Source organism: Anabrus simplex, chromosome 2 (genome assembly GCF_040414725.1).
Source record: "Anabrus simplex isolate iqAnaSimp1 chromosome 2, ASM4041472v1, whole genome shotgun sequence".
Taxonomy (NCBI): domain Eukaryota; kingdom Metazoa; phylum Arthropoda; class Insecta; order Orthoptera; family Tettigoniidae; genus Anabrus; species Anabrus simplex.
Window position 1 is genome coordinate 592,985,154 of NC_090266.1, and position 26,776 is coordinate 593,011,929.

Sequence of the window (26,776 nt, forward strand, 5' to 3'; positions counted from 1 at the left end):
GCAAGTAAGTTGAGGAATAATGTTATTGAAAGGGAATACGTGGTGGAAATCTTGTCGAATGTTTTTATCGGTGAAAGTAAAATATGGTTTCGAGTGTACTGGGATAATATGTCTAATTTGGGAGAATTTAGAGAAAATTTAATTGACAGGCTTTGGAAGGAATGTGTGGAAGGGCGCGCACGTGAGAGAAAGCGCATGATAGCTGAGGAAAGTAGTATAGTAGAGAGAGAGGGGAAAATGTTAGCCGTGTATCAGAGGAGAGGGGGTGATCATGATGAGCAGAGGATTAATAGTTGTGTTGATGGTGATAGTGGTCGGAAGAGTAATCAGAGAGAATTGGAAGATGGGAGGCGTATGTATTTGAGTTATGAGAGAGAAGGTCAGAAGAGTAATCTGAGAGAATCGGAAGATGGGAGGCGTATGTATTTGAGTTATGAGAAAGAAGGTCAGAGGAGTAATCAGAGAGAATCGGAGGATGGGAGGCGTACGGATTTGAGTTATCAAAGGGATTATGATAGTCTTAATATGAAGGTTATCAAGGTGTCGTTATCGAGCCAGAGTATCTCAAATTCACAGGGAATCGGGTAAATTAAGTGAACAGTCTGAAGGTAGTAGATGAACAGGTATTTAGTATAAGTAGTTATGTAGTGAAAGTAAATTTAAGAGTAGTGTGATTGTAACCTAAGTAATGTTAAGTGAGATATTTAAGTAATGACGTAATCGCAGATAATGAAGTAATTAATAGTAGTAGTAAGGTAGACGTAAGAAGTGTTCTGTTAAGTGATGTAAGTACTTGTAATGCCGAGAATGTGATGTAAGTAGTGAGGGAATAACTCCGATGATGGAAATTGTGATATGAAGAAGGTAAGTGAAGGTACTATCAGATCTTATAACAGCCGTTGGGTGAGTCAAAGTGAGTAAATAAAATGATAGCGGTACCAATCATAATTGAAGATAATTGTAAGTTTCAGCCACGCCTTGTTGTACCAGATCTTGTGTATCCAGTGATTTTAGGAGCTGACGTGGTTGCAAATCATGGAAGTAGAGTAGACTTTAATTTAGGTAGTGTGTGTTTGTTCTGGGAGGAAACTAGCAAAGAAGTACGTATTAATTATGATGGTCTGAAGTAAGTGTGTTGGTGACGTGTGTTCTTTGAAATATATGAGAGGTAAGTGAAGTTGTTCCTAGCGAGAGGAAATGTTTTGTTGGGTGTGTTACGTGCCTGTACGACCAGTATCCGCGGGATAGTCGGTATGAGGCAGTGACGTGAGGTAATTTGAGTGAATTACAGGAGGAGTAATTGTGTTCGATGTTAGGTAAGCATCGAGAGGTATTTAGTGGTAAGTGAGGAAGAACACGTATATGAACATAAATTTGTAGTACATGACCATTCATCATTTGTGGGAGGTAAGTACCCCATTCAACTTAAAAATGCTAGTGACGTCTAAGAACAAATAAACATTATGCTGGATTACGGAATAATTGAACCATCTTGTAGCCATAGTATTGATTCTTTAATTATTGTTGCCAAGGAGGATGTGATCTATTGAGATATGTAAGTTTACAAGGGCAAAATTGATTCAGTTTGAGTGACAGAGTGCTACTCAGAGTTCCATTTCATCATCTGCAGAGGCGGGAAATATTTCTAAGTTATTTTTGTATCAGGGGTATTTCACTATTGTGAACCGTATCGGGGAGTGTGCATAGTCTTTAAGATCAGGAAGGGGATATTGTCGGTATTTGTAGTATTATATATGTAAAGAAGTATTTCACGTGAGATTTGTTGAAATAAGAGTAAGATGATTAAATTTTGTGAGAAACTGGCAAAATAAAACTAACATCTGCGATATGCGTGTGAACCAAGTGTCGTATTGGTGTATTGGAAGAATAAGTGCTACATTGTCATGTACTGTGTGACAAAAAAACGGAGAACAGGACATTGGACAGTTAACTGCGATAACAATATGCGAGAACAGTTCTCATATAAGTGATATTTCACAAAAAGTTTTGATATGTTAAAAAAAAAGAAGAATGTTGTATATTGATTGAAAATTATTTGTGTGTGTTAAATTGAGTGCTTTACCCTTGTGATTTGTATGAGAGAAAAAGAGAATGGGACACTGAACAGTTATCTACGATGGCAATGTGCGAGAAGAATTCTCATATTTGTGATATTTTATAAAATGTATGGATGTTGAAAAAGAAAATTATTGTTGTATACTCATTTAAAGTGTTTATATGTGTCAGTGTTATATATATATATATATATATATATATATATATATATATATATATATATATATATAATTTTGTTCATAAATCAATCGATTCTTTGTTCTTCGATTTATTTATGAGGGAGGCGAATTGTAACGGTTCAAATCCCGTTACAAGATGATATCTGTATTTTTATTATTGTATGATTTTATCTGTATTTTATTATTATTATTATTATTATTATTATTATTATTATTATTAAATCAGTATTATTATTATGTTATCTGTGATATTGTACTATTATTGTAATTATCCGTTTTATTCAATTTTGCAATTGCCTGTTGCTTGCAAGATTGCACTTAGATGTATGCATATATACGTATGTGTAGATTATCATTAAACACCTGTACAGTGAGAATTGTTGTATACATCAGAGATTGGAAGTGACGTTGTTATATTGCGACACCACTGGCGATTCTGCCAAGTCATCGCCACTCCATGGCTACGTCATCGTATTTATTTAGCAATGAGCGCACGGGTTAGTCGCCGCGGGGCTATTTCACCATGGTGTGTAATATCTGTCGCGTAGGTGGGAGTATGTCATTGTTATTTCTGGAGATTACGTAGTTGTGTCAACCAACGTCTATATAAGGTAGCTCCATATTGTAGCGTCAGTCATTACTTATACGGATGCAGTACAGTGAAGTAGTCTACTAGATCAAGAGGCCTTAGGTGGTCAGCCAACGAGTGTGAACGAGAGATGGAGAAGACTCAGTGAGCCATTAATTATTGGTCATTGAGAGAGTGAGATCAAATGGTTGGTCCGTCACTTAGTGGAAGACGCGGACGCAAGGCTTACCAAGGAGTCGGAGAGGGCAACCCTGGACCTGCCAAGAGGTCATACCATATTGACTTACAAAGAAGTCAGATGATATGGAGAAGAAGCAGTCGCGAGGATGTATCACCACGTTAGGCGTGACACATCTACAGTAAACACCAGAGCAATGGATTACGTCGTAATTACACTCAAAGTGTTGAAGGTACAGTCAAGTGAATCAGTGAGGGAAATATTTCGTATAAAGTGTTAAATGTCCGGTCAAGAAGAATTCAAATTCATGCCTAGTTTCTTTCAGTTGCAATGTCATAATTTCACATTCTCATCTGTTTTATCGCAACAAGACTCACTATTTTTTGATATATTATTTAAAGAATATATATATTGTTCTATCAAACGAATTCAGAGTTTCATTTCATTGACAGTAAAATATCTTAACCTCAAAATTAATGGGGAAACCGAACGCCAATCTCCTTTTCCCAGAACTTATATGGTATGTTGTCAAAAGTAAGCTTATTACCCCACACCCTAGAGATAGTCAAGAGTCTCATTCTATTATTGCTGTACTGAGTGACAGCTGGCGCCCTTCAGATAACGTATGTGTAAGTAAGCAGGTAACAAGTAAGTGTGAGTACAGGGTTCGACGAGTGTGTATTTTATTTAATGAATGTTAATTTTCAGATTTTCCATTATAAATGCAGATATTCAGATTTTCAAGTTAAATGCAGTTTTATATGTTTGTAAAGTGAGTCAGAGACTCAGGAACATGTTCACAATGTGTCGACGCAACGTGGGACTCGAATAAATTCAGTACTTGTTCTGAATGACAGCATATCATGGGTTCATTTTGAGAAGAGTATGCGCATTTAAGCCAACGGAAATTATTACCGGTAAATTTCAGGACTATAATTTTGTGATATATATTTGTATTTTGGGGATATGTCAAGGGATTTGAAGAGGGAAATTAATTTGAGATCGCGTACTATCACTAGTGAACCAAAGATGGACAAGGAAGACAATAACAAGTCATGTGAGGACGAGGTCATTGCTTCTGCGGACATCCAAGGTGAAACTCAGAGTAGGGAACAGATGAATACAATGGAAACTTCTGAGGAAATTCAGGAAAGTGCAGAAATTGAGAAGCACACTGAAACTCAAAAGGAAGTCCCAGGGGGGATGAACCAAGATCAATTTTCCTTACTGATGGCCACTATAATTAGTAGTAATGAAAGTCAGAAAAGAATGGAGGAAAAGATTGATACTAATAATGAAAATTTTAATAAACTGTGTAACTCTCTATGTAGCAAAATGGATCAGTTTATTAGCAGTAATAACGAAGATTGTAATGTGATCATTAGTAATATAGATACTAAGATACTAGAGATAAATAATCAAACATCTAAGTTAGAAAGTAAGTCAAATGAAAAGTGTGTTGACCTTAGGGAAGAAATGGAGTCGAGTCGGAGCGAGCTTCATACTCAAATTGAGCATGTCAAAGGAACTTGTACAGAGAACATCAAGGAGTTAAGTAATAAGATTTATAGTAATCGGGAAGAAATTCATGAGGTAGTCGAGAAGAGATTGGACAAGATTTGCAATGCAGTTGGGGAAGAGAAGGGGGAACAGATTAGTAGAAATGAACAAATTGAAAGCAAACTTGTGGAGGTCACTGAACTACGGAACGAACAGGAAACGCTATCACAGCAGGTAAGAGAAAGAGAGGAAGAATTGAAGGAAGAAGTGAGAATAGTGGAAGAGAATTCTGAGAGAGCATCGGAAGAAGAAGAAGAAGAAGAAGAAGAAGAAGAAGAAGAAGAAGTTGTAAACTGCCAGGGAGGGATACGGCAGAAAGGTAGAGGTAAGTCGGCGGGTGAGGTAATAGTAGCGAGTGGTTTGTTCAGTAGGGATTGTGATTTAACCAAGTTTTCTGGAAAACAATTTAATCCTATGGAGTTTGTGAAAATAGTTGAGAAAAGATTTGCAAGTAAGTTGAGGAATAATGTTATTGAAAGGGAATACGTGGTGGAAATCTTGTCGAATGTTTTTATCGGTGAAAGTAAAATATGGTTTCGAGTGTACTGGGATAATATGTCTAATTTGGGAGAATTTAGAGAAAATTTAATTGACAGGCTTTGGAAGGAATGTGTGGAAGGGCGCGCGCGTGAGAGAAAGCGCATGATAGCTGAGGAAAGTAGTATAGTAGAGAGAGAGGGGAAAATGTTAGCCGTGTATCAGAGGAGAGGGGGTGATCATGATGAGCAGAGGATTAATAGTTGTGTTGATGGTGATAGTGGTCGGAAGAGTAATCAGAGAGAATTGGAAGATGGGAGGCGTATGTATTTGAGTTATGAGAGAGAAGGTCAGAAGAGTAATCTGAGAGAATCGGAAGATGGGAGGCGTATGTATTTGAGTTATGAGAAAGAAGGTCAGAGGAGTAATCAGAGAGAATCGGAGGATGGGAGGCGTACGGATTTGAGTTATCAAAGGGATTATGATAGTCTTAATATGAAGGTTATCAAGGTGTCGTTATCGAGCCAGAGTATCTCAAATTCACAGGGAATCGGGTAAATTAAGTGAACAGTCTGAAGGTAGTAGATGAACAGGTATTTAGAATAAGTAGTTATGTAGTGAAAGTAAATTTAAGAGTAGTGTGATTGTAACCTAAGTAATGTTAAGTGAGATATTTAAGTAATGACGTAATCGCAGATAATGAAGTAATTAATAGTAGTAGTAAGGTAGACGTAAGAAGTGTTCTGTTAAGTGATGTAAGTACTTGTAATGCCGAGAATGTGATGTAAGTAGTGAGGGAATAACTCCGATGATGGAAATTGTGATATGAAGAAGGTAAGTGAAGGTACTATCAGATCTTATAACAGCCGTTGGGTGAGTCAAAGTGAGTAAATAAAATGATAGCGGTACCAATCATAATTGAAGATAATTGTAAGTTTCAGCCACGCCTTGTTGTACCAGATCTTGTGTATCCAGTGATTTTAGGAGCTGACGTGGTTGCAAATCATGGAAGTAGAGTAGACTTTAATTTAGGTAGTGTGTGTTTGTTCTGGGAGGAAACTAGCAAAGAAGTACGTATTAATTATGATGGTCTGAAGTAAGTGTGTTGGTGACGTGTGTTCTTTGAAATATATGAGAGGTAAGTGAAGTTGTTCCTAGCGAGAGGAAATGTTTTGTTGGGTGTGTTACGTGCCTGTACGACCAGTATCCGCGGGATAGTCGGTATGAGGCAGTGACGTGAGGTAATTTGAGTGAATTACAGGAGGAGTAATTGTGTTCGATGTTAGGTAAGCATCGAGAGGTATTTAGTGGTAAGTGAGGAAGAACACGTATATGAACATAAATTTGTAGTACATGACCATTCATCATTTGTGGGAGGTAAGTACCCCATTCAACTTAAAAATGCTAGTGACGTCTAAGAACAAATAAACATTATGCTGGATTACGGAATAATTGAACCATCTTGTAGCCATAGTATTGATTCTTTAATTATTGTTGCCAAGGAGGATGTGATCTATTGAGATATGTAAGTTTACAAGGGCAAAATTGATTCAGTTTGAGTGACAGAGTGCTACTCAGAGTTCCATTTCATCATCTGCAGAGGCGGGAAATATTTCTAAGTTATTTTTGTATCAGGGGTATTTCACTATTGTGAACCGTATCGGGGAGTGTGCATAGCCTTTAAGATCAGGAAGGGGATATTGTCGGTATTTGTAGTATTATATATGTAAAGAAGTATTTCACGTGAGATTTGTTGAAATAAGAGTAAGATGATTAAATTTTGTGAGAAACTGGCAAAATAAAACTAACATCTGCGATATGCGTGTGAACCAAGTGTCGTATTGGTGTATTGGAAGAATAAGTGCTACATTGTCATGTACTGTGTGACAAAAAAACGGAGAACAGGACATTGGACAGTTACTGCGATAACAATATGCGAGAACAGTTCTCATATAAGTGATATTTCACAAAAAGTTTTGATATGTTAAAAAAAAAGAAGAATGTTGTATATTGATTGAAAATTATTTGTGTGTGTTAAATTGAGTGCTTTACCCTTGTGATTTGTATGAGAGAAAAAGAGAATGGGACACTGAACAGTTATCTACGATGGCAATGTGCGAGAAGAATTCTCATATTTGTGATATTTTATAAAATGTATGGATGTTGAAAAAGAAAATTATTGTTGTATACTCATTTAAAGTGTTTATATGTGTCAGTGTTATATATATATATATATATATATATATATATATATATAATTTTGTTCATAAATCAATCGATTCTTTGTTCTTCGATTTATTTATGAGGGAGGCGAATTGTAACGGTTCAAATCCCGTTACAAGATGATATCTGTATTTTTATTATTGTATGATTTTATCTGTATTTTATTATTATTATTATTATTATTATTATTATTATTAAATCAGTATTATTATTATGTTATCTGTGATATTGTACTATTATTGTAATTATCCGTTTTATTCAATTTTGCAATTGCCTGTTGCTTGCAAGATTGCACTTAGATGTATGCATATATACGTATGTGTAGATTATCATTAAACACCTGTACAGTGAGAATTGTTGTATACATCAGAGATTGGAAGTGACGTTGTTATATTGCGACACCACTGGCGATTCTGCCAAGTCATCGCCACTCCATGGCTACGTCATCGTATTTATTTAGCAATGAGCGCACGAGTTAGTCGCCGCGGGGCTATTTCACCATGGTGTGTAATATCTGTCGCGTAGGTGGGAGTATGTCATTGTTATTTCTGGAGATTACGTAGTTGTGTCAACCAACGTCTATATAAGGTAGCTCCATATTGTAGCGTAAGTCATTACTTATACGGATGCAGTACAGTGAAGTAGTCTACTAGATCAAGAGGCCTTAGGTGGTCAGCCAACGAGTGTGAACGAGAGATGGAGAAGACTCAGTGAGCCATTAATTATTGGTCATTGAGAGAGTGAGATCAAATGGTTGGTCCGTCACTTAGTGGAAGACGCGGACGCAAGGCTTACCAAGGAGTCAGAGAGGGCAACCCTGGACCTGCCAAGAGGTCATACCATATTGACTTACAAAGAAGTCAGATGATATGGAGAAGAAGCAGTCGCGAGGATGTATCACCACGTTAGGCGTGACACATCTACAGTAAACACCAGAGCAATGGATTACGTCGTAATTACACTCAAAGTGTTGAAGGTACAGTCAAGTGAATCAGTGAGGGAAATATTTCGTATAAAGTGTTAAATGTCCGGTCAAGAAGAATTCAAATTCATGCCTAGTTTCTTTCAGTTGCAATGTCATAATTTCACATTCTCATCTGTTTTATCGCAACAAGACTCACTATTTTTTGATATATTATTTAAAGAATATATATATTGTTCTATCAAACGAATTCAGAGTTTCATTTCATTGACAGTAAAATATCTTAACCTCAAAATTAATGGGGAAACCGAACGCCAATCTCCTTTTCCCAGAACTTATATGGTATGTTGTCAAAAGTAAGCTTATTACCCCACACCCTAGAGATAGTCAAGAGTCTCATTCTATTATTGCTGTACTGAGTGACAGCTGGCGCCCTTCAAATAACGTATGTGTAAGTAAGCAGGTAACAAGTAAGTGTGAGTACAGGGTTCGACGAGTGTGTATTTTATTTAATGAATGTTAATTTTCAGATTTTCCATTATAAATGCAGATATTCAGATTTTCAAGTTAAATGCAGTTTTATATGTTTGTAAAGTGAGCCAGAGACTCAGGAACATGTTCACAAAACGTAGTAAAGATATCATAGCTACATATGTGATCATCAAGTGCTTTTGTGCATATGCGTTTTTCTTGTTTGTTTTTTTAAATTTGCCTTACGTCGTAGTGACACAGATAGGTCCTACGGCAATGGTGTGATAGGAAAGGCCTAGGAGTGGGAACGTAGTGACCGTGGCCTTAATTAAGGTGCAGTCTGGTGTGAAAATGGGAAACCACGGAAATCCATCTTCAAGGCTACCGACAGTTAGGTTCGAACCCTCTATTTCCCGAATGCAAGCTGATAGCTACGTGACCCTAGCCACGCGGTCACTTGCTCGGTGTGATACAGTTTTAAGATACGACACGATAAGTACCCACCCATGACCATCCACATTAATACTCGTGCTAGTGAAAGAAAACTAGCTTCTCAACGACAAATGTACATGTCTCGAAAAGAAATAAGAAAAATGCCTTGTTCTTCTATTGAATTAAGATGGAGAATTAAATAGAAACAATTCAATGGTCCAGAACAACTTATAATGTGTTTCAGTTAAGATATTTCTCGTAACACGGCTGCATTATTCAGCATACATTCCAACATTCCCTTTGCGATTACAATGAGCTGTCCTCCACACAAAACATCACTCTGTACAATAGCTTCTTAGCTCGTAGTAGACTCTGTCTGTAAGCTTTTCTTTCTTTTCTTTTTCATCGGAAGTCCATAGCTTCACAAAAGGGATTCGAAAATCCTCAGACGTCTCGTTCTGGGCCGGTTTTGAATTCCACAAGTGCGCAGCTGAAAGCTGTATAAACACTGGATGGAAGGCTTTGTCTCCTCCCAAGCCTGCTCCACAGGAGTGGAGAGGAACGACTTAGAAGACTATCGATAGCTAACTGCTCAGTTGACGTTCTCTTATCACAACCGACACGTACAAACACGAGCAAAACTGAAACGAATTTCAAGTGCTTCAAATCAAGCCCACTATTCTCAATACTTAGACAGTAACATTATGAATATTTATCACAATAACTGTGAAATGTGAGTGACGTACTACGAGAAAATCAGGGAAACGGTACTGAAGCTTCAATAATGGCATAGTGGCTAATACAGTAACCTATCACCTTTCTTTCTTGTCAGATTGGATTCCAACCTCTGATATAATTTAAATCTGGTTGTGAACGTCGAAATATTACATCACAAATACTTTTACAGCACCTCCTTATAGTCTACGTCACTAAACCTCGGAATTGAGTCCAGAATAGTGCGGTTTACAAGATAATATAGTTTGTAAGTGTAATACAAATTTTAAAATAGAAGTCCTTGTTCATAACAGGCCGCGAAGTGACCTTGGTAAAGCTGAAGACTTCCGCTATCCACAACCTCGGCACTAAGTGCGATAGAATGGTTAACTGTAAGCCAGGACTCATTTGCACTCAGGAATCGACCTGGTAATCAATTATGTTGTTGACTAGCTTAAAGAGGGAAACTGTGGATATCACTTTCAAGGACTGCTGAAAATGGGGCTCAGGTAAAGATATTAAATCTTCACAGTTAATAACTAATACCTAATTCTATTCCCTACCAAAAGTAGCGCATGAAAAAATGAGACACGATTTTTATCCTAGAGATGTTCTTTCTCACAAGCTGCTTTACGTCGCACCGACACTGATAGGTCTTATGACGACGATGGGATAGGAAAGGGCTAAGAGTGGGAAGGAAGCAGCCGTGGCATTAATTAAGGTACAACCCCAGCATTTGTCTGGTGAGAAAATGGGAAACCACATAAAACTATCTTCAGGGATCTCAAGAATGCAAAATCACAGCTGTGCACCCTTGACCGCACGGGCAACTTGCTTGTTAATGCCATAAATCAACTCCATTTAACTCTATGGCGAATTTCTTTGGTGTGTTAAACCATTCAGAAAGTACGGATGTTTAACCACTTTCGGTAGAGGAACTAATTTTGCATGCCATGCAGTACTGTGCATTTGTACAGCGTGATGATGAGAAAATGTGGAAGGTGAATTTGCAGCAATCTGATGTGAAAACGGTTATTTCTTAGAGCATAGTTGCAGATGGTGCAAGATAACTTTTTGCTGCATTCATCATTTTTGTGAACTTTTACTTTGTGAAATGTAACACATTCCTCCTATATATCATCCTCCAATTCAGAAATAGAAGCTCTACGCACCACCTATACAAAAACTTACCACCATGGACAATATTTTCCATTAAGTGCTAATATAGCACATGTGAACTACTGTAACTTCTGCGAGGCACTTTCGACGATATCTACAACCTTGTGCTTTCCCGACCATCAGGTGGAATAGGTTCCTCATAAGTGAAATATTTTACTTTAGAAAAGTATTAGATTATATGCAAGATACCTGCAGTTTTATATGGCAGATGATATTGTGATCTTAATCAAAGCTCCTCCAATTTTTCTAAAAATCCATACAACTGGAATGTTCGGGCTACACGTAAATTTGGAAGTTTTGGATTATGGAGGAGTAATGAATTTTTCTTATTTATTATTTGTACTCCACGGTCCAATATAAATTTGGAAGTTTTGGATTATGAAGTACAAATGAATTTGTCTTCTTATATTATTTGTACTCCTCTGCGGTTTGCCTAATTTTGTAAAGAGTTACATCAAATTATTTTCCCTTCGTTTTATGCCGCACCTACAGGTATTATGATGGTTATGGGAGAAGGGCTAGAATTGGTAAAGATGCAACCCTGGCCTTAATTAAAGTACCCTCAATATTTTCATGGTTTGAAAATGGGAAAGAATGGAAAATCATTCTCAGGATTGCTGACAGTGGTGTTCGAACCCACCATCTCCCGAAGTAAAGCTCGCAACTACGTGATCCAAACCGCGTGGCCAACTGACTGGGTAATTTTTTCAGTTAGAATGAAAGCAAACGTAAATGAACCCAAAAAGTTAATTAATTTCATGTGTAAGGGCAGTCCCTCCAAGCGCAAATCGTTGACTCGAGCTCATTTATGTCTTGTCCACGGTATCATACTATGTGTCTCACAATCATACGGCGTTGTCATAATTAGAGGAAAGAAATACATGTTGTTATTCTAGTTCCTAATAATTTCTTGATATGAAATTTTATTTTTCAAGGTTTCGTGGCAACTTTCGTATATGTAGAACATGTAACTGGTGCTACGTCCATAAAACAACATAATCTAAAACAAGATAGGTGATGAATTTGGCACAAAACCATTGGAATTATGTATGTACTCTTCTTTATGAGGCGGTAAACAAAAACACAGTTCAGTTGCCAATCTGTGTTTTAGGTGAGATATGTTATGATGCAAAAATTACAAGTAAGAAATTTGCTCGTAATTACGGTGGTGTCAGGAATAATTTCCCGGTCTATTCTATACTAACCATGGGGATTTCCTCTAAAATAAGTCATGAACAATTCACCACAATAAAAAATTAGCAGACAGGTTGACAGCGAATAGAATGATCCAGAGAGCAAGATGCATCCCTCACTCTAGCCTTCGATTCCTACAAACACCCTGGAATTGTTACTAGATACTACGGGCCTGAAAATTAGAAACATTTCTAACACACTTTCTAATATAAAAAAAAATTTGTGGCTTAAGAGCTGAAACAAGGACGTTATAATACGCCTGTGTTAACATGTCGACACTTAAAAGGAATTGCTAATCAGACCATAAAATTTTGGGTAACTTTTGGTCAGAATTCCTGTGTACAATTGTGCAAACAAAGTCTCTAGTAATGCGGACTGATATAGCATTTGTAGCGTTCCGTGTAACAACAATTATTTCTCCCATAATCCTGAGACTTAACAGAATAAAAGTCCAAATCCCATGGCGCAACAGCCCCGAAGGACCTTGGCCTACCAAGCAACCGCTGCTCAGCTAGAGACCTGCAGATTATGAGGTTCGTGTGGTCAGAAAGACGAATCTTCTCGGTCCTTACTCTTGGCTTTCTTGACCGGTGACAGAAGATACTAGCTAACTATAATCCGTGGGGTGAGGTAACGTATAATCTGAAAGTAATCAAAGTTAGGTTTGCGGTTGGTGGTGCTCTTCCTTCGAATGGATTCATTTCGCAATAATTTTGTGGAATGGTTGTATTTATTTAGTCACGCGCAAGATAGTTCATAACTTCGATGCAAATAATACCCCTTTATTGGGATAATACAAACGTAAGCAACAAGATCATCTAATTTTCAACTGCATTTCTATCTAAAGAAACGATATAAATGTAGATCTTAGGTGGAAGATCGTCACACCCACCTGCGTGAGTTACCGACGTCTGAGAATTGAAACCCCGTAGGGTACGTCGGAATTAACAAATTTTACTGGAGAAGAAGAAAACATTACCTTCCTTTAGATTTCAGAGTCTCTATTAAGAGATTTATTAACAACTAGCAAGATACACGTGCTTCGCTACGGTATTATACTGAAATTTATAATTGAATACATAACGTTTTATACATAATCAGTCGAAATTCGCGATCGGACTCGTTTTCAGAGAGAATCCTCCAAAATTCGTGATCTGATTCGTTTTCTGAGAAATTACTGCAAAGTTCCTCCCATTTTTTAATATTTACTTCCAGCAATCGATTTCGTACTTCCCGGGCTAGGTCCAGGTATTCCACCAGCTGAGTTGGGTCCCTAAATCTTTGCCATCATTCCCTATAAGCATTTTTAATATGGATCAAATCCTTGAGGAGATGCGGAATGGTGTCTCATGGGTGCCTTGGCGGTACTGAACCCGCGGCTGGACTGCATTCGTAGTAATTACCCGGCCAGGACCCGTTTGCAACGCGGTCCGCACATTTTTATGACTGTCCAGAACGTTATTATTATTATTATTATTATTATTATTATTATTATTATTATTATTATTATTATTATTATTATTATGTCCGACTCGTTGGCTGAATGGTCAGCGTACTGGCCTTCGGTTCAGAGGGTTCTGGGATCGATTCCCGGCCGGGTCGGGGATTTTAACCTTCATTGGTTAATTCCAGTGACCTGTGGGCTGGGTGCTTGTGCTGTCCCCAACATCCGTGCAACTCACACACCACACAACACTATCATCAACCACAATAACACGTAGTTACCTACACATGGCAGATGCCGCCCACCCTCATTGGAGGGTCTGCCTTACAGGGGCTGCACTCGGCTAGAAATAGCCACACGAAATTATTATTATTATTATTATTATTATTATTATTATTATTATTATTATTATTATTATTATTATGATTATTATTGATGTTCTGAACCCCACAGCAAGATGCAAGACGCTACTTGGCGGTAAATTACATCTACTGCCATTGTCATTGCTGTAAATGTGACCAGCACCATTGTCGCGCGTAGGCAAGTGGGCGAGAATTCTGGCGACACGAATGATATACTTCCGTGCATTATTGACCTAATTATAGAGGTGAACAATTGCACGGTCAATATCATTCTTACAGTTTAATTCGAACATGTTTAAATTTTTATTTATATGACAGGAGAATCTACTGTAATCTAACTTTATGTTCTCCAAACGAAAAGATGGCTCTTGAAAACGAACCCAGGAAAGACTCAAAATGATCGGTTTATGATCAGAATAAGTACATTATGAACAGTAAAAAAAATTAGTCTCAACTCCTTTTCACCCCACCGCCGTTAAGTTGATTTACACCTCCCCCACCAAAAAAGGCGTGTTTCTGTATATTTAAAGGAGATTCCAAACATCAATGTTCACGTCTGTTACCTTCAGTTCTCAGATATAAATATCCCCATAAAAATATTTCATTTTTTTCACTTCCTTTCAAACTTCCTTTTTCAGCAAAAAATACTTGTTTCTTTAATAGTAAAGGATCTTCTAAATACCAATTATCACGACTCTAACATCTTCAGTTTTTGAGATATGTGTCCTCATAAAGGAATTCAACTCCTTTTCACCCCCGCCCCCAAGATGATTTACCCCCAAAAACGTCTTTTTCTTTGTTTTTAAAGGAGATCCAAATACCAATTTTCACGTCTGTATCAACTTTAGTTTTTATTACATGTAAGTAGCCTCATACAATTAATTCAACTTTTTTTCAATTCTTTCACCTCTACACTCCCCCTTTGGATTTTCCGAGAATACGTGTTTCTTTAATTCTAAAGTAGATTCCAAATACCAATTTTCACACCTGCAAAATCTTTGTTTTTTGAGATAATGGTATCCTCATACGAATAATTCAACTAATTTTTCAATTCCACCACCCCGGTTAGGTGGATTCCCGGAAACCAAAAAAATCGTATTTCTTTATTCTTAAATGAGATTCCAAATACCAAATTTCACGTCTGTAACATCTTCAGCTTTTGAGATATCATTATCCTAATTAAAATAATTCAACCCCATTTTCAGTTACTTTTACCCCTCCACCAAAGTCGTTTTTCAGAAAACAAAAAATACATGACTCTTTATTTTTAATAGATATAAAAAAAAATATTTTTCACTTCAGTAACATGTTATGTTTTTGAGATATACTGTACAAATGCTCATTTTAAAATTTCATTCCCTTTTCAGTTCCCCTTAAGTGGAGTTTAAAAAAACAAGTCACATAAGTTTCTTACACTTACAGGAAATTTCGAATACCAATTTTTACGTTTCTGAGATACACTGTAGATATAGTCTTTCAAAAAATTCACCCCTATTTGTCACTCCTGTTTAACCCCCATTAATTGGATTTTCCAAAAACAAAAAATACCGTTTTCTTTATTTTCAAAAGAGATCCCAAATACCAATTTTCAGGTCTGTAATATCTTCTGTTTATGAGATATAAGTATCCTCATTTAAGGCATTCAACCACTTTTTTACCCTTTTCACCCCTCCTATTAGGATTTTTCGAAAACAAAATTATTTGTTTCTTTATTTTTAAAAGAAGGGGTTCTAAATACCAATTTTTACATCTGTAAACTTTTAAAATTTTGAGATATAGACACACTCATTTTAAAAATTCAGCCCCTTTTCACCCCCCATTAATTGGATTTTCCAAAAACAAACCATATATGTTTCTTTATTTTTAAATGGGATTTTAAATACCAATTTTACACCTGTAAACTTTTAAAATTTTGAGATATAGACACACTCATTTTAAAAATTCAGCCCCTTTTCACCCCCCATTAATTGGATCTTCCAAAAACAAAACATATGTGTTTCTTTATTTTTAAATGGGATTTTAAATACCAATAAAATTTCACCCCCCCCCCCCCGTTTTCACCCCCTTAGCGACGGAGTATCCAAAAATCCCCCCTTAGCTATATTTTTGCTAGTTGCTTTAGGTCGCACCGACACAGATAGGTCTTATGGCGACGGTGGGACAGGAAAGGGCTAGGAGTGGGAAGGAAGTGGCCGTGGCCTTAATTAACGTACAGCACCAACATTTGCCTGGTGTGAAAATCGGAAACCACGGAAAACCAACTTCAGGGCTGCCGATAGTGGGATTTGAACCTACTATCTCCCGAATACTGGATACTGGCCGCACTTAAGCGACCGCAGCTATCGAGCTCGGTCCTCCCTTAGCGAACACCTACATTGTTCTCTAAATGTATCGTCAAAATTTCATTTCATTATGTCCAGTAGTTTTGGCTCGGTGATGCTGAATCTGTCAGTCGGTAAGTCAGGACAAGTTATTTTATATATATAGATTATGTTGCATTAATTGATAACTTAAAAAATGTTCACTTAATACGTCTCGAACTGGAAAGCGAATTTCTCATAATTTTGCGGGTAAGAGTCACGATGTTTTCATTATCTGTATATATATAAAATAATATGTCCTGACTGACTGACTGACTGACTGACTGACTGACTGACTGACTGACTGACTGACTGACTGATTCGTCATCGCCGACACAAAACTACTGAATATAAAGAAATGAAATTTCAAGATACATTTATATTACAACTAGCAAGATACCCGTGCTTCGCTACGGTATTATAATGAAATTTATAATTGAATGCTTAACGTTTTATATATAATCCGCCGAAATTCGCGATCTAATTCAATTTCTGAGAGAATCCGCCAAAATTCGTGATCTGACTCGTTTTCTGAGAGATTACGGCAAAGTTCCTCCCATTTTTCAATCTTTCTTTCCAGCAATCGATTTCGTACTTCCCGGGCCAGGTCCAGGTATTCCACACGGCCAGTTGGGTCCCTAAATCTTTGCCATCATTTCCTATAAGCATTTTAATACGGATGAAATCCATGAGGAGACCCGGCTTGGTGACGTCTTCGGTGCCTTGGCGGTACTGAACCCGCGGCCGGACTGCAATCATAGTCATTACCCGGCCAGGGCCCGTTTGCTGCGCGGTCCGCACATTTCGACGCCGGTCCATAATATTATAATAATAATATTATATTATTATTATTATTATTATTATTATTATTATTATTATTATTATTATTATTATTATTATTATTATTGATGGTCTGGAACCCACAGCTAGATGCAAGATGCTACATGGCGGCAAATTACATCCTCTGCCATTGTCGTTGCTGATAATGTGACCAGCACATTCGTAGCGCGTAGGCAAGTGCGCGAGATTTCAGGCGACACAAGTAGTATAATACAGGGATTCGGCCGCCACCGCCACCTCCGGCTCCCAGTGGCCACCTCCACCTCAGCCAGTGGCCTCTTCCAGTACTGCCAACTTAACCTAACTAGCGCGACAGTACTGCCAACTTAACCTAACTAGCGCGAAATTTGAATTTGTAAACAAAGCCACGTGCTTTTTGACAGCTGTCATCGACAACAACGCATCGCTAACCTCAGTACTGCCATCTTGACGGGCCTAAACCTCAGTAGTGCCAACTTAACCTAACTAGCATGAGGTAAACAAAGCCACGTGCTTTTTGACAGCCACGTGCTTTTTGACAGATTTGTAAACAAAGCCACGTGCTTTTTGACAGACAACAACGAATCGCTAACCTCAGTACTGCCATCTTCACGGGCCTAAACCTCAGTAGTGCCAACTTAACCTAACTAGCATGAGGTAAACAAAGCCACGTGTTTTTTGACAGCCACGTGCTTTTTGACAGATTTGTAAACAAAGCCACGTGATTTTTGACAGACAACAACGCATCGCTAACCTCAGTACTGCCATCTTGACGGACCTAAACCTTAGTGATACCAACTTAACCTAACTAGCGCGAGGTAAACAAAGCCACGTGCTTTTTGACAGCCACGTGCTTTTTTGACAGCTGTCATCCGCCATCTTTAAACCACAAAGCACTGTGCTGCCCTCTATATCGCAGTAGCTGCAAAATTCGTCACCTGTCATCGGCAGTGCTGCCATCTTGACGGGTCTAAACCTTAGTGCTACCAACTTAACCTCACTAGCGTGAGATAAACAAAGCCACGTGCAGCTGTCATCCACCATCTTTGAGCATCGTGCTGCCCTCTTTAGCTACTTACCTTTGAAATGTGGTACGTTATCCGCCATCTTACATCCGAAACCTCAGTGCTGCGCTCTATGTAGTGGCGGCAAATTCCACGTGCTCTTGTTTGGAAACAAAGCCACGTGCAGCTGTCATCCACCATCTTTGAGCATCGTGCTGCCCTCTTTAGCTACTTACCTTTGAAATGTGGTACGTTATCCGCCATCTTGCATCCGAAACCTCAGTGCTGCGCTCTATGTAGTGGCGGCAAATTCCATGTGCTCTTGTTTGGAAACAAAGCCACGTGCAGCTGTCATCCACCATCTTTAATCACCGTGCTGCCCTCTTTAGCTACTTACCTTTGACAGTTGTCATCCGCCATCTTGCATCGCCAACCTCAGTGCCGCACTCTATGTAGTGGCGGCAAATTCCACATGCTCTTGTTTGGAAACAAATTCACGTGCTTTTTTGACAGCTGTCATCCGCCATCTTTGAGCACCGTGCTGCTATCATGCGGGCAATTTCGTTAGCTGTCATCCGCCATCTTTAATCCAGAGAGAACAGTGCTGCACTCTATGTGGTGGCGGTAAATTCCATGTGCTTTACAAACCTATGTGCTTTTCTGACAGCTGTCATCCACCATCTTTAATCACCGTGCTGCCATCTATGTGGTGGCGGTAAATTCCACATGCTTTACAAACCTATATGCTTTTCTGACAGCTGTCATCCGCCATCTTTAATCCAGAGAGAACAGTGCTGCCCTCTATGTGGTGGCGGCAAATTCCACGTGCTCTTGTTTGGAAACAAAGCCATGTGCAGCTGTCATCCGCCATCTTTGAGCACCGTGCTGCGAGCAATTTCGTCAGTTGTCATCCGCCATCTTTAATCTACAGAACACCGTGCTGCCCTCTTTATGGCTACTACCTTAAGCACGTAGTAGCGGGCAATTTGAAAAGTTCTGTTAGCTATCATCCGCCATCTTTAATCACCGTGCTGCCATCTTTAGCTAGATACCTTTGAAATGTGGCGGCGGATAATTTGAAAAATGCTTTTTGACAGCAGCTATCTTTGAGCACCGTGCTACCCTCTATGTGGTGGCGGCAAATTCTACATGCTTTACAAACCCACGCGCTTTTTTTTTTGACAGTCATCTTTAAGCAACAGAGTACAGTGCTGCCCTCTTTGTTGTGGCGGCAAATTCCACGTGCTCTTGTTTGGAAACAAAGCCACATGCTCTTTTTGACGGCTGTCACCCGCCATCTTTAACCAACAGAGCACTATGCTGCGGGCAATTTCGTTAGCTGTCATCCGACATCTTTAATCAACAGAGCACCGTGCTGCCCTCATGCGGGGTAATTTCGTTAGCTGCCATCCGCCATCTTTAAACACCGTGCTGCCCTCTTTATGACTACTACCTTAAGCACGTAGTAGCGGGCAATTTCGTTAGCTGTCATCCGCTATCTTTGAGCACCGTGCTGCTCTCTGTAGTAGCGGGTAATTTGAAAAGTTCTGTTAGCTGTCATCCGCCATCTTTGAGCACCGTGCTGCCATCTATGTGGTGGCGGCAAATTCCACATGCTTTACAAACTCACGCGCAGCTGTCATCCACCATCTTACATCGCAAACCTCAGTGCTACACTCTATGTGGTAGCGGATAATTTTAAAAAGAAAAATTCTACAGCAGCCATCTCTCGACGCTAATTGCACAAGATGGTAGCTATACATGACTCCTTAAAGGTGCTCATGCAAGATGATCGCTATACATAGACGCCCTTGGGATGCTTGCGCAAGATGGCGGTTATACAAGGCTCCTTATGAGGGATGCTTGCGCGAGATGGTGGTTGCTCTTATGAGGCGGCTCAATGATCCATGGCTAGAGACGCCCTAAGGATGCTTGCGCAAGATGGCGGATGCAAGATGGCGGCTATACATAGCTCCTTATGAGACAGCCAGTACAACATGTGATCAGAACATTGATTGATGTGTTCAGAACACAAAATAAGTAGAATCGAACACTGTACTCGATACAACATGTGATTAAAACATTGTGTGGTGTGTTCAGAACACTAATCGAACGCTGTATTAGGGGATACCTTTGTTTAGATTGAAACATAACAAGACTAGAATTGAACACTGCACATTGATTGATGTGTTCAGAACACAAAATAAGTAGAATCGAACACTGTACTCGATGTCGTTAACTTCAACATGTGATTAAAACATTGGCTGGTGTGTTCAGAACACTACATAAGTAGAATCGAACGCTGTATTAGGGGATACCTTTGTTTAGATTGAAACATAACAAGACTAGAATTGAACACTGCACTCGATGTCGGAAGATCAGATTGAAAACATAACAAGACTAGAATTGAACACTGTACATTGATTGATGTGTTCAGAACACAAAATAAGTAGAATCGAACACTGTACTCGATGTCGTTAACTTCAACATGTGATTAAAACATTGTCTGGTGTGTTCAGAACACTACATAAGTAGAATCGAACGCTGTACTCGATGTCGTTACATGTGACCCGATACAACATGTTAGGGGATACCTTTATTCTAAGAACCGAACACTGTACAACATGTTAGGGGATACCTTTGTTTAGATTGAAACTAACAAGACTAGAATCGAACACTGCACTCGATGTCGTTACATGTGATCCGATACAACATGTTAGGGGATACCTTTGTTTAGATTGAAACATAGCAAGCCTAGAATCGAACATTGTTTGATGTGTTCAGTACAACTTCAATGATTAACATACACACTGTGCACATATCGCATAGCTAAAAACACACTGTGCACATATCGCATACCTAACACTTCAAATGATTTGCTTAGTACGAAAATAAAAATAAAAAATCTATACCGCGTAGCTAACTCGTTCATCACACTGCTAAGACGCTTAGTAATTGTGAATACACTCATACGAAAATCAAGAAAGCACACTGCGTAGCCAACTCGCTCGGCACGAAAAAAATCTATACCGCGTAGCTAACTCGTTCATCACACTGCTAAGACGCTTAGTAATTGTGAATACACTCATACGAAAATCAAGAAAGCACACTGCGTAGCCAACTCGCTCGGCTCACTCGCTTAGTAATTGCAACACACACGGATAAGAATGTTCCGAGATACTTACATGTTTTTTAAGGGGGGTGAAAGATCATAAATTATATGTACACACATGTTGTCTCCTCCAAGTTGTAAGATGAAATAGACGCAGTACTGCGAGTTTCCACTCTAGCTGGCGAACGGAAGTAGCATGATATCTCAGCAAAAAATAAAAATACGCGTGAGCTTGCAAGTCAGACACAATGATGGATACCGCGATTCAAATCCTGGTAACTTATGCCGTCGGGAAGGGCATCCGGCTAGATCATGTAATGATGATCGCACAGGTCCCACGCCTAGCATTTACAGCTTCCAGTTCGAACCCGCTATCATCCGAAGTAGCGAGAATGATTGAAGAGTGTTTTAGTGTGATTCATTTGTTGGATGGAGGCGTTAAGCTGCCTTCTTCGGTAGGAGTAGGCTATGTCGGGATATCGATTTAAAATCCTAGTCAGGAAGGGCAGCCGGTCGTAAAACTATGGTGTGAGGCGGGGTGTGCAAAAAAGCTAGCAATAAGTAAGGGCTGTTGATGGGGACGTTAAACCTTGTGCAGACTCCTTCGAAAATTATTTTTTGAGTACAAGTGTGTTGATGCTGATTCATTTGTCGGATGGAGGCAATAAGCCTTGTGCAGGCTTCTTCAGTGGAGTAGGCTATGTATCGGTACCGGGATATCTAGTTATAAAACCCGCTACAACAAATTTATCGCGTATACTGCGATTTAAAATCCTAGTCAGGAAGGGCAGCCGGTCGTATAAAACTATGGTGTGAGGCTGGGTGTGCAAAAAAGCCAGCATTAAGTAAGGGCTGTCGATAGGAGGCGTTAAACCATGTGCAAGCTCCTTCACCAGGAGAAGCCTACATGCCGGTACCGTGCAGGTTCTTTCGATAGGAGTAGGCACTGTGTGTGTTTTAACCTCTCCGTACAATCATGATAGTTTACGTTAGGAACTTACATAGGCTAAATGCTACACATTCCGTGGCAGAGCCGGGAATCGAACTCGGTCGAAAATTATTTTTTGAGTACAAGAGTGTTGATGCTGATTCATTTGTCGGATGGAGGCAATAAGCCTTGTGCAGGCTTCTTCAGTGGAGTAGGCTATGTATCGGTACCGGGGTATCTAGTTATAAAACCCACTACAACAAATTTATCGCGTATACTGCGATTTAAAATCCTAGTCAGGAAGGGCAGCCGGTCGTATAAAACTATGGTGTGAGGCGGGGTGTGCAAAAAAGCTAGCATTAAGTAAGGGCTGTTGATAGGAGGCGTTAAACCATGTGCAAGCTCCTTCACCAGGAGAAGCCTACATGCCGGTACCGTGCAGGTTCTTTCGATAGGAGTAGGCACTGTGTGTGTTTTAACCTCTCCGTACAATCATGATATTTTACGTTAGGAACTTACATAGGCTAAATGCTACACATTCCATGTAAGAGGTTAGATACTACCAGTTTTGCGTCAGGAAGGGCAACTCAACAAATTCTTGCGATTTAAAATCCTAGTCAGGAAGGGTAGCCGGTCGTATAAAACTATGGTGTGAGGCGGGGTGTGTAAAAAAAAGCCAGCATTAAGAAAGGGCTGTTGATAGGAAGCGTTAAACTATGTGCAGGCTCCTTCACCAGGAGAAGCCTACATGCCGGTACCGTGCAGGTTCTTTCGATAGGAGTAGGCACTGTGTGTGTTTTAACCTCTCCGTACAATCATGATATTTTACGTTAGGAACTTACATAGGCTAAATGCTACACATTCCGTGGCAGAGCCGGGAATCGAACACGGACCTCCGGGGTAGCAGCTAATCACACCACAGAGGAGGACAATTTCAGAATATTTTACAACCTTAATTGGTACTGTGTTTTAAGAGCTTACACTCAGCTAAGAAGACGTTCGCGAGTTACAAGTCGCTTATCAGTGTCCTCGCTCAAGGTTGAGCCGGAAGATACGTGTACAATTTCAGCTAACACACGCATTCCGCTGCTCGCTCAGAATGACTGTGCCGATACTTCAAGGACTGTAGAACAAACCCATAGCCTACAGTATGCATGCCTCTCACCCGGTAGTCTCGGGTTCGATTCTCTTGGGAATAAAATGTGTTTAAATCGCATGAATTTGTTGAGTTGTCCTTCCTAACGTAAAACTAGCAGTATCTAACCTCATACACTATAGTTTTTTAACCGCTTGCCCTTCCTGACAACTCGGATTAAGAATCTGTTTTGTTTTAAGACTAGTTGTCCTTCCTGACGCAAAACTGGTAGTATCTAAGCTCTTACATCATACGCTATTGTTGTTAACCGGCTGCCCTTCCTGACGTCAAAGAACTCGGATTAAGAATCTGTCGAGAATCGGGGGGTTTTTCAGCTAGATGCTCTTCTTAGATTTTAAATCACGAACTATTGTTTTACTGCCGGATGCGCTTCCCGACTAAGATTTTAAATCGCAAGAATTTGTTTTAAGACTCGAGTCTTGTTATGTTTCTTTCATAATCTGCAAGTCTAAACATGCATATCGCTGCACACTTCTGCCTTCGCGATGCATGTTCGATAATTGTTGTTAACCGGCTGCCCTTCCTGACGTCAAAGAACTCGGATTAAGAATCTGTCGAGAATCAGGGTGTTTTTCAGCTAGATGCTCTTCTTAGATTTTAAATCACGAACTATTGTTTTACTGCCGGATGCCCTTCCCGACTAAGATTTTAAATCGCAAGAATTTTGTTTTAAGACTCAACTCTTGTTATGTTTCTTTCATAATCTGCAAGTCTAAACATGCATATCGCTGCACACTCCTGCCTTCGCGATGCGTGTTCGATAATTGTTGTTAACCGGCTGCCCTTCCTGACGTCAAAGAACTCGGATTAAGAATCTGTCGAGAATCGGGGGGTTTTTCAGCTAGCTGCTCTTCTTAGATTTTAAATCACGAACTATTGTTTTACTGCCGGATGCCCTTCCCGACTAAGATTTTAAATCGCAAGAATTTGTTTTAAGACTCAAGTCTTGTTATGTTTCTTTCGTAATCTGCAAGTCTAAACATGCATATCGCTGCACACTCCTACCTTCGCGATGCGTGTTTGATAATTGTTGTTAACCGGCTACCCTTCCTGACGTCAAAGAACTCGGATTAAGAATCTGTCGAGAATCGGGGATTTACAGCTAGATGCTCACCGGATGCCCTTCCCGACGGCATAAGTTACCAGGATTTGAATCGCGGTATCCATCATTGTGTCTGACTTGCAAGCTCACGCGTATTTTTATTTTTTGCTGAGATATCATGCTACTTCCGTTCGCCAGCTAGAGTGGAAACTCGCAGTACTGCGTCTATTTCATCTTACAACTTGGAGGAGACAACATGTGTGTACATATAATTTATGATCTTTCACCCCCCTTAAAAAACATGTAAGTATCTCGGAACATTCTTATCCGTGTGTGTTGCAATTACTAAGCGAGTGAGCCGAGCGAGTTGGCTACGCAGTGTGCTTTCCTGATTTTCGTATGAGTGTATTCACAATTACTAAGCGTCTTAGCAGTGTGATGAACGAGTTAGCTACGCGGTATAGATTTTTTTCGTGCCGAGCGAGTTGGCTACGCAGTGTGCTTTCTTGATTTTCGTATGAGTGTATTCACAATTACTAAGCGTCTTAGCAGTGTGATGAACGAGTTAGCTACGCGGTATAGATTTTTTATTTTTATTTTCGTACTAAGCAAATCATTTGAAGTGTTAGGTATGCGATATGTGCACAGTGTGTTTTTAGCTATGCGATATGTGCACAGTGTGTATGTTAATCATTGAAGTTGTACTGAACACATCAAACAATGTTCGATTCTAGGCTTGCTATGTTTCAATCTAAACAAAGGTATCCCCTAACATGTTGTATCGGATCACATGTAACGACATCGAGTGCAGTGTTCGATTCTAGTCTTGTTAGTTTCAATCTAAACAAAGGTATCCCCTAACATGTTGTACAGTGTTCGGTTCTTAGGATAAAGGTATCCCCTAACATGTTGTATCGGGTCACATGTAACGACATCGAGTACAGCGTTCGATTCTACTTATGTAGTGTTCTGAACACACCAGACAATGTTTTAATCACATGTTGAAGTTAACGACATCGAGTACAGTGTTCGATTCTACTTATTTTGTGTTCTGAACACATCAATCAATGTACAGTGTTCAATTCTAGTCTTGTTATGTTTTCAATCTGATCTTCCGACATCGAGTGCAGTGTTCAATTCTAGTCTTGTTATGTTTCAATCTAAACAAAGGTATCCCCTAATACAGCGTTCGATTCTACTTATGTAGTGTTCTGAACACACCAGCCAATGTTTTAATCACATGTTGAAGTTAACGACATCGAGTACAGTGTTCGATTCTACTTATTTTGTGTTCTGAACACATCAATCAATGTGCAGTGTTCAATTCTAGTCTTGTTATGTTTCAATCTAAACAAAGGTATCCCCTAATACAGCGTTCGATTAGTGTTCTGAACACACCACACAATGTTTTAATCACATGTTGTATCGAGTACAGTGTTCGATTCTACTTATTTTGTGTTCTGAACACATCAATCAATGTTCTGATCACATGTTGTACTGGCTGTCTCATAAGGAGCTATGTATAGCCGCCATCTTGCATCCGCCATCTTGCGCAAGCATCCTTAGGGCGTCTCTAGCCATGGATCATTGAGCCGCCTCATAAGAGCAACCACCATCTCGCGCAAGCATCCCTCATAAGGAGCCTTGTATAACCGCCATCTTGCGCAAGCATCCCAAGGGCGTCTATGTATAGCGATCATCTTGCATGAGCACCTTTAAGGAGTCATGTATAGCTACCATCTTGTGCAATTAGCGTCGAGAGATGGCTGCTGTAGAATTTTTCTTTTTAAAATTATCCGCTACCACATAGAGTGTAGCACTGAGGTTTGCGATGTAAGATGGTGGATGACAGCTGCGCGTGAGTTTGTAAAGCATGTGGAATTTGCCGCCACCACATAGATGGCAGCACGGTGCTCAAAGATGGCGGATGACAGCTAACAGAACTTTTCAAATTACCCGCTACTACAGAGAGCAGCACGGTGCTCAAAGATAGCGGATGACAGCTAACGAAATTGCCCGCTACTACGTGCTTAAGGTAGTAGTCATAAAGAGGGCAGCACGGTGTTTAAAGATGGCGGATGGCAGCTAACGAAATTACCCCGCATGAGGGCAGCACGGTGCTCTGTTGATTAAAGATGTCGGATGACAGCTAACGAAATTGCCCGCAGCATAGTGCTCTGTTGGTTAAAGATGGCGGGTGACAGCCGTCAAAAAGAGCATGTGGCTTTGTTTCCAAACAAGAGCACGTGGAATTTGCCGCCACAACAAAGAGGGCAGCACTGTACTCTGTTGCTTAAAGATGACTGTCAAAAAAAAAAAAGCGCGTGGGTTTGTAAAGCATGTAGAATTTGCCGC